Source organism: Etheostoma cragini, chromosome 17, assembly GCF_013103735.1.
Source record: "Etheostoma cragini isolate CJK2018 chromosome 17, CSU_Ecrag_1.0, whole genome shotgun sequence".
Lineage (NCBI taxonomy): Eukaryota > Metazoa > Chordata > Actinopteri > Perciformes > Percidae > Etheostoma > Etheostoma cragini.
Window position 1 is genome coordinate 7008730 of NC_048423.1, and position 11587 is coordinate 7020316.

General features: G+C 38.6%; 1 long non-coding RNA gene across 1 annotated transcript in view; it reads right to left on the reverse strand.

Moving 5' to 3' along the window:
• Positions 1-1016: 1016 nt before the first annotated feature.
• LOC117960514 overlaps positions 1017-11587 on the reverse strand; it is a 13747-nt gene continuing 3176 nt past the window's right edge. Inside the window, exons 2-3 of the long non-coding RNA XR_004660173.1 lie at positions 10164-10168; positions 1017-1028 (exon numbers count right to left, since the gene is read on the reverse strand). This is a non-coding gene — a long non-coding RNA (uncharacterized LOC117960514). The remainder of the gene's footprint in view (positions 1029-10163; positions 10169-11587) is intronic.

An 11587-nucleotide genomic window follows, 5' to 3' on the forward strand; every position in this document is an offset into this window, starting at 1 on the left:
AGTCAGTTTAATCTAATAACATTTGAAGGCTGTAGGTGTGGTTGGCCGCTGGTCTTAATCATATATGAATATGGCTTTATGTGAATGGGGGCGTAGCTGGCAATCAGGGAGATAAGTTTATGATGAGTGGATGAATTTACAACAGGTTTATATCACGAACATAACAAATTGTTTTGGAAACAAGTTGACCCAACATTTACATATTTTCACTTTTTTACATTGATACAAATTGTGTAACTTAAGCAAACAGTTGCTTAATTACACAGCAGTTACAGAGCTAATTTACACATTAATTTGGAGCGTGGTTCTTTGATGTAAGTCCAATATTCACTCTTTTTTTGGCTATATTTTTGGTCTCTGTCAAATACTGAGGGTCATTTGTAACTCTTATGCTTCTAATTGCAATTTTGTTCACAAAGTAGTGAATTAATTTGTCTTTTCCACCAAGTACTGCAGCCTGCTGCGGCCTGCTGCTGCTTGCAGGCCAAAAACAACGCTGTAAGAGCGGTGACAGTGAACCAAAACTGCTGGATAGCCAAACAATGAGCTGGCACTCACTACAACAATCCACACAGTTTTGGTTTTTAAAACACCTGGACACTGTAGTTTTTTTAGCAGTCATTACTGAAACAGGAGGAAATGGGGCATTTGTGGTAGACTTTCCATGGAAATGGTGCCCTAGTGAGTATTTAAGGCAGCAAGATGGTGTTTGCGGGATTGGCTCAAAATAAGATACAGTGCTGATGGAAAATATCATGCAGTGCAACAGGTGGCTCATTGATGTGTTTTAAAAATATCAATTTTTGGCTTCAACAACAATGCTTGGATCAATTAAAGGAGGCTTGGAGCAGGTGGGTGCTCATCACCTGTCATCTCTAAGAAGAAGAGTGCAGCATGAGCGGGGGATAAGTGTGGTGTAGTTGACAAGTGTTCCTCATATTAAACCTGCTAACAGACATGTCATTTATTTATTTCCCTGCATCATTTGGCCAATCCTTTCTTATTACACTGCTCCTCTTCAGTTTGTTCTCAGTTCTCTCCCAGTTGGGGGAGAGAACCCAACTTTAATCTAACTTTTTGATTTCAATGCCTCCATTGCCCTGGAAGCATTCTTTTTGTTACACTGTATATTGAAGAGATTGAAAAACAATGAACCATTTTTAATTAAAAATAGTGCCTTTTGATGTCCTTTGTGTGCCACAGCTGGTTCACATACCTAACATCCTTAGCGCTTAAGATGCCTGCCGAGCCTCCATAAACTCCTGAGACCCCACTATACTGCATGTCAAAAGCAATTTACTCCCATCTCACAATGTTTTGCCCATTCTGCTTTACAATAATGTAGTAATCAATAATTATGTGGAAGAATTACATGACTGTGTGCAAAGTGTTTCTAACATACAAAATAAATATTCCCAGCTCAGCAGCTCCACACAGCTCCTTTGAGCTTTTTAGTATATTTTAAATCATTATTTTGGTTTTCTGGCCCGCAGCTTTGCTCTCATTGGCATCCTCACTTTTCAGCAAAAAGACTCCAAAACCTCACTGAACAATATCTGTCCTAATCATGTATTTCATGTGTAAACATGGGTACATGGGTAAAATGCTAAGAATGTCTGCACAAATATAACTTATCTCTTGTGGTAGTGTTGTGTGCACAGTTTCTCCGACTGATGAAGACTTAAGCCCTTGTGTATTTGATCTAAGGATAGACTATGTAGCATATAAAGCCCAGGGCAACACTTTTAACAGTTCTCCCTCTCTTATTTTTTCCATATCTGTCTTACGTGTGTGTGTGTGTGTGTGTGTGGGTGTGTGTATATATTCTTTTTTTTCTATAATGGACATTTCTTCCAAGGCTCAAAGTTTATTACACAGTCTTTGATCAAATTTTTATCTTCCTTGTGAACATGAACGAGATGAAGTAACATATACGTTTCACTTTGTTTGCTGAAGCTGCAGAACTTTAAAACATCAACCAGTCAACGGTAGACAAAAATAAGTTATACCATTCTTTGAAAACCTACATTTTGATTGGGGTTTAAGGTTATAAAATGTAACCTGGCTAGTTACCTTTTTAAACTATAAGGCATTGTAGAATGTTTGGTTTTTTAATTATTAATCTATGATGAAGCAAAGGCAGTGCTAAAATAACATGTTAAACCTCTAATCTGGATAATCTGCCATCAATTCTGAACTAGTCTATATCCTTGACGTTCAACTTCCGGGATTGCTCCTCTGTGGCAAGAATTTCTGGTGGATGTTGGTGTAAATTTAAATTCGGTGGATTTGAAAAGAATTCTCACGGGGTATTGACTGCTTCTTAGATTGCTACTTGGTGAATTGACACAGCTAGCTCGACAATATGTCCAATCTGAGTTTTCTCTCACATGATTATTTCGCATAGGATTATTGCGGAGTTTAGTGCCACCCATGACAATTCTAATTGGTTTAAAAAAATGCCAATACACTAGAGCATGTTTTCCTCCCATCCAGGAATGCTATTTGAAGTAGCTAGACCCTCCTTCAGCGCGTTTTTAGAAGAAGGTACTGGCAAAGTGAGACTAGTCATGTACTGACGAGTCTCTGCAGTTTCCTCTACTTCTCATCTAAAAAGCATTTTGTAATAAACACCTTAAGCCTGTCAGTCTGCTATCTTTGCCATGGTTGCTAGGGTGATGCTAACCTCACAAACACCACCTATCTTGGTGTGTAATTAGGTCTCTTCACTTGAGGGACTGAATGAAGAGAGGTGTGAAATATCCTGACTGTGTGGAGTATTTTCACACTTAAGACATTATAAATTAATACACTTGTTGATAATTCATGTACCGTTATAAAAGGGTGTATGCCAATTATAGAACTAAGTAACCAACAGTCAATAGGATAGTTAATCCTAGTAGTAGTTAATTATGTATTTAATGAAATGTTAAATTAGTTTAGTTTGTTAGAAAGGATCAATTAAATTGTGTAAACAAACAAAAATCAACACCAGGTAGGATTGTCAATATGACTGACAAAGTGTGTTTTCAACGTTTTTAAAATACTCAGTTTTTCTCTATATCTGTGCATGACAGCTATGGTATTTAAGCATAGGTGCAAAACCCCGGGGGATTGGGGGGGTCAGGACCCCATCTAAGGGTTGTCGCCCCTAGTAATATCATTTAAAACATAACAATGTATACTTAAAATATCTCTGTAAGTAGTAAAACAATTCAACCCCCAACAAGTGCCTATTAAGTTAAGAAACATTTTTGTCCCCCCTCCCTTGCCTCACCTCATAAGTTAATAAAAACCAGGGAGTGGAATGCCAGAAGTTATCAGAGGAAAGGAGGCACTTGTGGCTGGCAAAGCTCAAATTCACTCAGATAGTAGAGTGTAGATAGCAAACTGGGGCTCTTTGAAATGAAAAAAACCAAAACGATTGAGAGTCACTTGGCAACACCTTGAGTATTACAATGATATCATACAGTTAAGGTTAGATTGATTAAAGACATTATGCCAATACTTACTTTGGCCTTTACAACACAACTGTCGTCAATGACTTCCTACTGCCTCTCCCTCACTCAACCACACACCATCTTGTATTAGGCCTCTGAACCTTTGTAGGATTTAAAGGAGAATTCCGGTCGATTTAAACACGTAGCTCTGTTGTTTGTAAATTTGTAGTGCTGTCAGATGAATTAGCTCAACTTTCATGCATTTCTTCCAATCACTGGGTCGTCATGGATCCAAGAAGAGGAAGCCACTCGTAGGGATCTACATTGCAAAGAAACCGTAATTTCTCAAAATACCGCGCTTTTTCTTGTAGTCCAGTTGCTTCCCTATATGCCTTTGCATTTTGGCCGCTTTCTGTCATTTTGCATGGCTACATTCACTTAAAGTTTCCAAAGTGCACAATAATCCATTTTATTTCATTCAGTTGTTTACACTGAGTGACTCCAATATGGCCGCCCATCCAGTTTACCGCTCAGAACGTCACGTCGATGAAAACCCTCTATATTTATGTGGAGGATGCAAGATTATTTTATAACTATTAACCTAACTCACATTTCGACTTCTGACTTTAAATATTTGTGTTGTTGTTGCCCAGATAAAATGACAGAGAAAAGAAGAACAGAAATAGATCCTTTTTTAGTGCACCAAAAATGCCAAGTAAGTACAAGAAGTCCTCCTATCAAGACAAATTGGCAACAGCTTGTCTTGAAATGACAACTTGTGCTTATGTAAATACTAACGTCACTATGTCCCAGGCAATGGAGGTAGAAAGAACGGAGGAACAGGGAGACCAAGGACAGTTAGATGTAGAGGCTCAGGGAAGTGTGTTGAGCTTAGTTCTTATTTTTGGAACTGTGTGGCTGTCAGGGTAAGCAGAAAAGCTTTTCCAATGACTCACTAATTTACATTATGATCAGCTAATTTAACAATTGTACAAAAGCATTTATTTTAATTTTATATGGGGTCAAAATAATTATTTCTTGGTATTTCTGTGACTTGATTGTAAACTTAAAATAAATGGTTTACAAAAATATTTTTGTGGTCCATTTAGTCAGCTTTTTTATTAAATCAAGAGAAACAAACGAAAACGGATAATGGTGCAGTCTTCGTGTTTCACTAACCCCTAATTTCCACCGGATTAGTAACGGCTCTGGATCGGCTCTGCTGCATGTCGGCTCCGTGCTCCACCGTCAGCCAACACCCACACCTGGCTGTGGCCATGAGTAACAGCTGTCAGGTCTTAAGGACCCACGAGATCTCACAAATTCATGTAGAATAGAACCACAAAAACAACAACAGTTTGTCTCCATGCAGAGGAATAGAGTGGAAACAACCCTGTGCTGTGTTTTCAAGGTGTAGTGCAGGGTAATATGATCCGCAGTGAGCACATTCTATTTTATTTTGAAAGTTAACCGGGAGTTCAGTTTTGTTTCTGTGCTCAACATCCTGTCCCACACTATCTGTTGTGTACTGAATTGTTGTGAAGCTCTCCGGCATCCGGCAAAAATAGAAGCTCTGTGTATCTGCTCCAGAGGGCTGCAGATCGCCGGAGCTGGGACGGAGTCGGGACACAGCCGTTCCCCATTTAGTGGAAATACACACATTGACTTTAATGGAAAATCGATTGGTAATGATGGCTTTACTCTGTGTACACATATCTTCTATAAGTATAATTACACTAATATAATGGAAAAAGGAAGCTTTAGGGAAAAGATAGAACCCAGCTTACTGGTTTTCCTCTGAAAACCCAGCCAACACTGTATGAAGTGGGGATACATGTAGAATTGTCAGCGTTGGCAAGTTACAGAAATGGCTACTGGTTTTAAAATAGAAAACTCTAAGGGGGGCAAGTGTTAGAAGGAAGTAGGCGGACTAGACCTCTGAAACCCGCTCCTCATCTCTGCTTAGGGCCCGAGGTTACATTAGCCACTATCAGCATCACACACCCAATCCAACTGAACTGTAAGTAGTGGAGTTGCATAGTGTGTAATGCGGGCGACAGGTTTTGATGATGAAAAAGAATGCATGGACTAAAAAAGATGATCCATCTGATTCTACTGCATCAATACTTTCTTTTAACTCTCCATTGTGAAGCTGAAAGGATTGCAAAGCTACATCAGTGTTGTACCCTTTTAAGGGAAGATTAGTTCTCCCAGCCAAACCCTCCTTGCTGCTTCAATTCTTTGAAAGCTACCTCAAAGAGCAGAACTGTTTCTACCCCTAACAGTGGAAACTATTTACTATAAATAGTTGAGTCATTGATGTGTGTCTGTCTGAAACAGTGTCTTCACTCCAAAATTCTTCATCCATCTTCAGAGCTAAAGAGCTAAACCAGTTTTCAATCGTTGTTTCTGTTTATCTCTGGTCCCAGAACTTTTTATTTCTTCCAGTCTTTGTGTTGTCTACTGGTATAACTGTACTACTATTGTACTTGACTTGCTCCCGCCTTACCAGAAGGTACAATACCGTATATAGTTTCTGCAAACAGCAATCAACAAACACACAGCTCCTCTTCTTCTGCTGCAAGTAAGCTGTTCCTAACATTGGTGTTGAAATGACGGCCTTCATGAATGTGTGACTACTCATTCTCCACATTTTCAGGCTTTCAGTCTACAGTATATTTTCTTCTTCTTATTTATTTTTTTTTTCTTTTTTTACACATGTCGACACACAGTCTCACACATCTGCAACAGATACTGTACACAACCACTAGAGCCAAGAGAGGTTGTCTGTTGGTGTCATCCAGGCAGGTTACAGTGCAAGACTGTCAGCTCAGAAGGAGCCCAGGGTGCAGTGCTGCACAGTGGAGATAGCACGCTCAAACGCGCTCACACACACACTCACACATAGTTGGTACTACAAGTTTGGACAGTTTAGCCTGTAGGCTACTTGTGTCCATAACACGTAATTTCTCTAAAAATGTAAAAACAGATTGTGTGGCATCTGGCAACCGTTTTTGGAGGGACTTGAAGCAAGCACTTATAGTGGTTGTTAGGGCTGCACGGTATTTAGTTTTGTCATCTACATTCAATTCAATTCAATTTTATTTATATAGCGCCAAATCACAGTTTTTCATTGCGCTTTTCACAAAAGAGAAGGTCTAGACCGTACTCTGTGGTGTTATTTCCAGACACCCAACAATAATTCCCACCAAGAGCAAGCACTAGGCAACAGAGGCAAGGAAAAACTTAGTTTTAAGAGGCAGAAACCATGGGACAAAGTGGGCGGTCATCTGCCTTGACCGGTTGGGGGTGAGAGAAAGAGAGAGAGAGAAAGAAAGACAGAAACAGAGACAGAGAAAAGACAGAGAGAGAGAAATACATGGAGAGTTGTAGCAGAGGGTGTCAAGCAGGAACATGGAAACAGCAGGTGACACAGATCCAGACTCCACAGTTCCAGAGCCAGAAACACCTGCAGTAAGCGATAGAAGGAGAGAGGCAAAGGGCGAGAGCCCAAGATTCCGGGAAAGGGAAGAAGTTGAGTTAGTAACATGCATTAATAGAATGAGGTTGCATACAGAAGGAGAGAAGGAGGAGAGAGGTGCTCAGTGCATAATGGGAAGTCCCCCGACAGTCTAGGCCTATAGCAGCATAACTATGGGATGGTTCAGGACTCTCTATATAATATAACTTTAAGCTTTATCAAAGAAGAAGTTCTTAAGCCTACTCTTAAATGTGGAGACGGTGTCTGCCTCCCAAACCCAAACTGAAGCCTGATTCCACAGGAGTTAAGCTTGATAGCTGAACACTCTGGCTCCCATTCTTCCTTTAGAGACTCTAGGAAGCACAAGTAACCCTGCATTCTGGGAGCGCAGTGCTCTAGTGCTGTAATAAGGTAAATTGAGCTCTTTAAGATAAGATGGTGTCTGACCATAAAGAGCTTTTTAGGTGAAAAGAGGGATTTTAAGTTATATTCTGGAATTTACTGGGAGCCAATGCACAGAAGCTAAAACAGGAGAGATGTGATCTCTTTTCCTGGTTCCTGTCAGAACACATGCTGCAGCATTCTGGATCTGCTGCATAGTCTTTATGGATTTTTTTGAGCAGCCTGTTAATAAAGGATTGCAGTAATCCAGCCTAGAAATAACAAATGCATGTTTTTCTGCATCAATTTTAGACAGGATATTCCTGATTTCTGCAATATTACCTAGATAAAAAAGGCGGTCCTTGAAATTTGCTTAATGTGAGTATTAAACGACATGTCCTGATCAAAGATAACTCCAAGATTCCTCCCAGTGGTGCTGGAGGCCAGGGTGATGCCATCCAGAGTAACTATCTATTTGGATAATGCATCACGGAGGTGCTTGGGCCCCAGAACAATAACTTCAGTTTAATTTGAGTTTAACATTAGAAAATTACAGGTCAGTCAGGTTTAACATCCTGAAGGCCCATTTGAAGTTTAGCTAACTGATTAGTTTCATCCGGCTTGATCAATAGATATAATTGAGTATCATCTGCATAACAATGAACGTTTATGGAATGCTTCCTGATATTATTGCTTAAAAGAAGTATATAAATACTGAATAGGATTGGACCGAGCACAGATCCTTGTGGGACTCCATGACTAACTTTGGCGTGCATTGAGGATTCATTGTTAACATGTACAAACTGGGATAGATCTGATAAATAAGACTTAAACCAGCTTAGAGCTTAGAGCTTAGAGCTTTAATGCCAATTAAATGTTTTAGTCTTTGTAATAGGATATGATGTTCAATTGTATCAAATGCAGCACTAAGATCTAATAACACCAGTACATAGATAAGTCCTTTGTCTGATGCAAGCCTGTTAATAAAGACAGATTGGTTATATCTATGGTTATAGTAGAGAAGTGTTGACTAAAGGTAAAACTTCTTTAATTAGTCTAATCGGGATGGGGTCTAAGAGGCAGGTTGATTGTTTAGATGAAGAAATAATTGAATTAAATTGATAAAGATCGAGTGACGCAAAGCAGTCTAGACATATTTCTGGTTTTACAGCTGTTTCTAAGGTTCCTGAGTTTAGAGATAAGTCGTTGCCAGTTAAAGGCAGGTCGTGGGGAATTTTGTTTCTAAGAGTTCTAATTTTATCATTGAAGAAGCTCATAGAAGTCATTACTACTAAGAGCTATGGGAATACTGGGCTCAATAAAACTGTGATCTTCCATTACCCTGGCTACAGTGCTGAAAAGTAACCTGGGGTTGTTTCTATTTTCCTCTATTAGCCAGAAAGCTGCAAACGTTACCATCTAGGCTAAAACTAATGCAGTTAGTCGTAAGAATCAAGTGGTTTGTCCCAACTAACCTCATGGTTTGAAGCCGCGAACCTGCAAATATAACACTAATCTACAACATATGTCCGTGTCTGATATAACATTATTTACACTGATTCAAGTGTTCTTGGACATACAAAGTTTGTTGCTAGTGCGTGACATGCAGGTCTGCATGCACAGCCAACCACCAATCACAACCAGTATTGATGAATTTATCAAACAAACAAAGCAGGCCCGGAAGCAACATGCATGCATTATTTGTATCATTGACTTAAGCCTAGATTTATAGTATCATGTATATAGTTTATAGTATTATGTATATAATGTATACAGTGTGTCATATGAAATGTCAACCAGGGTAACTACCTAATTTCCAAAATCACCCACGCTTACTTGCTTTGGTGTTTGTAAATCATGTCATCTTGTACAAATTAGTCTTTTTTCATATTGCAATATATCGCAGGAAAAAAATATATCTGTTTAATATATTTTATAGATATGTATATATCTATATGATGTCAGTTTTTTCCTACATCGTGCAGGCCTAGTCGTTGTCAAACCTTTTTCTGTCATACTGCTTTTTGGAAGCAGAAAAAAAGAATCATGCCCCTCCAACCACTATAACCCTATTTAGTTTTATGAGCCACTAACAATGTTTGGGATAATTAGCAACAAAACAAGTCAAATTAAATTGTCTGTTTTACCTTTCCTTTAGTTCCACGCTACCCATTTCTCACCTTGGTCATGCCATTCCCTTTAATGCAGTGTCAATAAGGGGGCAGATGTTTCCACTCCCACAGGATGTGTGTTGCTCTCAGTCCCAGGTCCATTCATAGGGTATAGTAAATTGGTGGCCATGGATTGACTATTGCCCAGAGGAATAAGCAATATCAGGCTTTGAGTGCACAGGCAATACTTGTAGAAGGATCAATTTATTGTTGATGTTGGTCTCTTCATGGTATTTATTGAAAATAAGAAAAATGTTGTTGACTGCATTGCTTTGGTGTTGTGTAGCACCACTGATGAATAGCCTACAAAGACCTTATCATTTACCGATTGCAGCGATCCATTTTTATTGCTTTAATGTGCTTTATCAAGGTTAAATTTTTTATATATTTGTTGTGAGAAAAAGCTTAGCTTGGCTGTAAAAATATCCTCCCAGTAAAAGTCAGATGTCATTTCTCCCCTATGATTCAATGACAGGTTTCCTGATGCACTCCGTTCATAGTCTTTAATCTTCTCTCCCAAGTCATGCATCAAGCTGCAGATGGTGACAGTGAAATGAAAACACCATACATGTCATTCACTCACTGCTACATGTCTGACATTCAAGCAAGCATGTCATGAACTCCAAATGTTTAGTTGAATCCCTGTTGCTACAAAGACCTTGTGGAAATGGAGGCTCTATGGGGACAAACTGTAGCTTGTCAGCGCTTACAACCTCTGTTGCTTCTTTTTTCCCAGCATTAAGCTTGTACTGTGTTTGCAGCATGTTCAAAGGTTGTTTTCCATCACTTAAGCTAGTAGACATGGCTTTTGTGGATATATTTTCAGAATGCAAAGTGAGATTTGTAAATCCTAAAGAGATTTTTTCCTCTCAACTTGTCAGCATAACAGACTTCCTTCATCTTTACTCTTGCATGATCTCTCTTCTTGTTGCTTCAATAGAATCCACCAACCTCTCATTTACTGTGCCCTGCCGAGTTGCAGTTTCAAAATGTGAATAAGCAATTGATGCGTAGCCATCGGCTCAAAGGTGAGCGACCACCCTCCTCTCTACTCACCTCAGTGAGTCATGTTGCATTAACCTCGTTGCTGATATATGCCTTTATTCCATCAACTTAAATTCCCCACTCTCATGTATATTTTTAGGCCCTCAGTAATTCATCATGGTGCACAGCAAACACAGCTCCACCTATGGTAAAATGGATGCTCATTAAGCCTGACATCAGAAGTGCCCTTTTAGAGAGTTTCTTTTTTTACTCCCTACTCCTTGCTTTTAACTCAGCTTGATTGATTTGGATCTTGCTGAAAGAAAATGTGTAAGGTATTTGGTAGTGGTCAATAAATACATATCCCTGCAAAATCACTATATATTAATAAAGTTAAAAAAAATACAGTATATAATATATATATATATATATATATATATATATATATATATATATATATATATATATATATATATATATATATATGTGTTAATTTAACCTTTATTTAACCAGGAGTAAAATACTTTTCAAACAACCACAATTTGAAATGAAACCAAAGGACAAATTAAAGAATTATAATCTTTTAAAAACATTCAAAACATCTAGATCCAGATGTGCCTGCTTCCAAGTAAATTAGAATCAGTTCAAATGTGTCAGATGAGACAAGCATCTGAAGAATCAAATGATTTTGCAACTGATTCCAAGCGGAGGGAGCAGCACACACCCTTTTCTAAGTTTAGCACAGACTTCAGGGAGAGTTAGTAAGTATAAACCAAAGGAGCGTAGTAAATACTTTCCCATGCTTTATTCAAGTAGTCTATGTAGATCCAGAGATGAGGAGGAAGCAGTCCAAAAACAGCCTTATGAATATGAAAATGCTGATGGTTAAGTATACTGTTGGACAAGGCAGACCATTATGGAGCTAAAACAGTGACAGTAACCTGGGGTATTGAAAATAAAATGTGGCATTGAAACAACAAATATTGGCATTGAAAACTGTTGAACTGAAGTATAAAACACAAACATCAGAAAGTAATAATCCTATGACAATTTTTCACTTTGACATTTGTTTGCATCATGATAGGTTTTTCAATGTCAATGTAAATTTTTTCTTGATGTCTGTGTCTTTT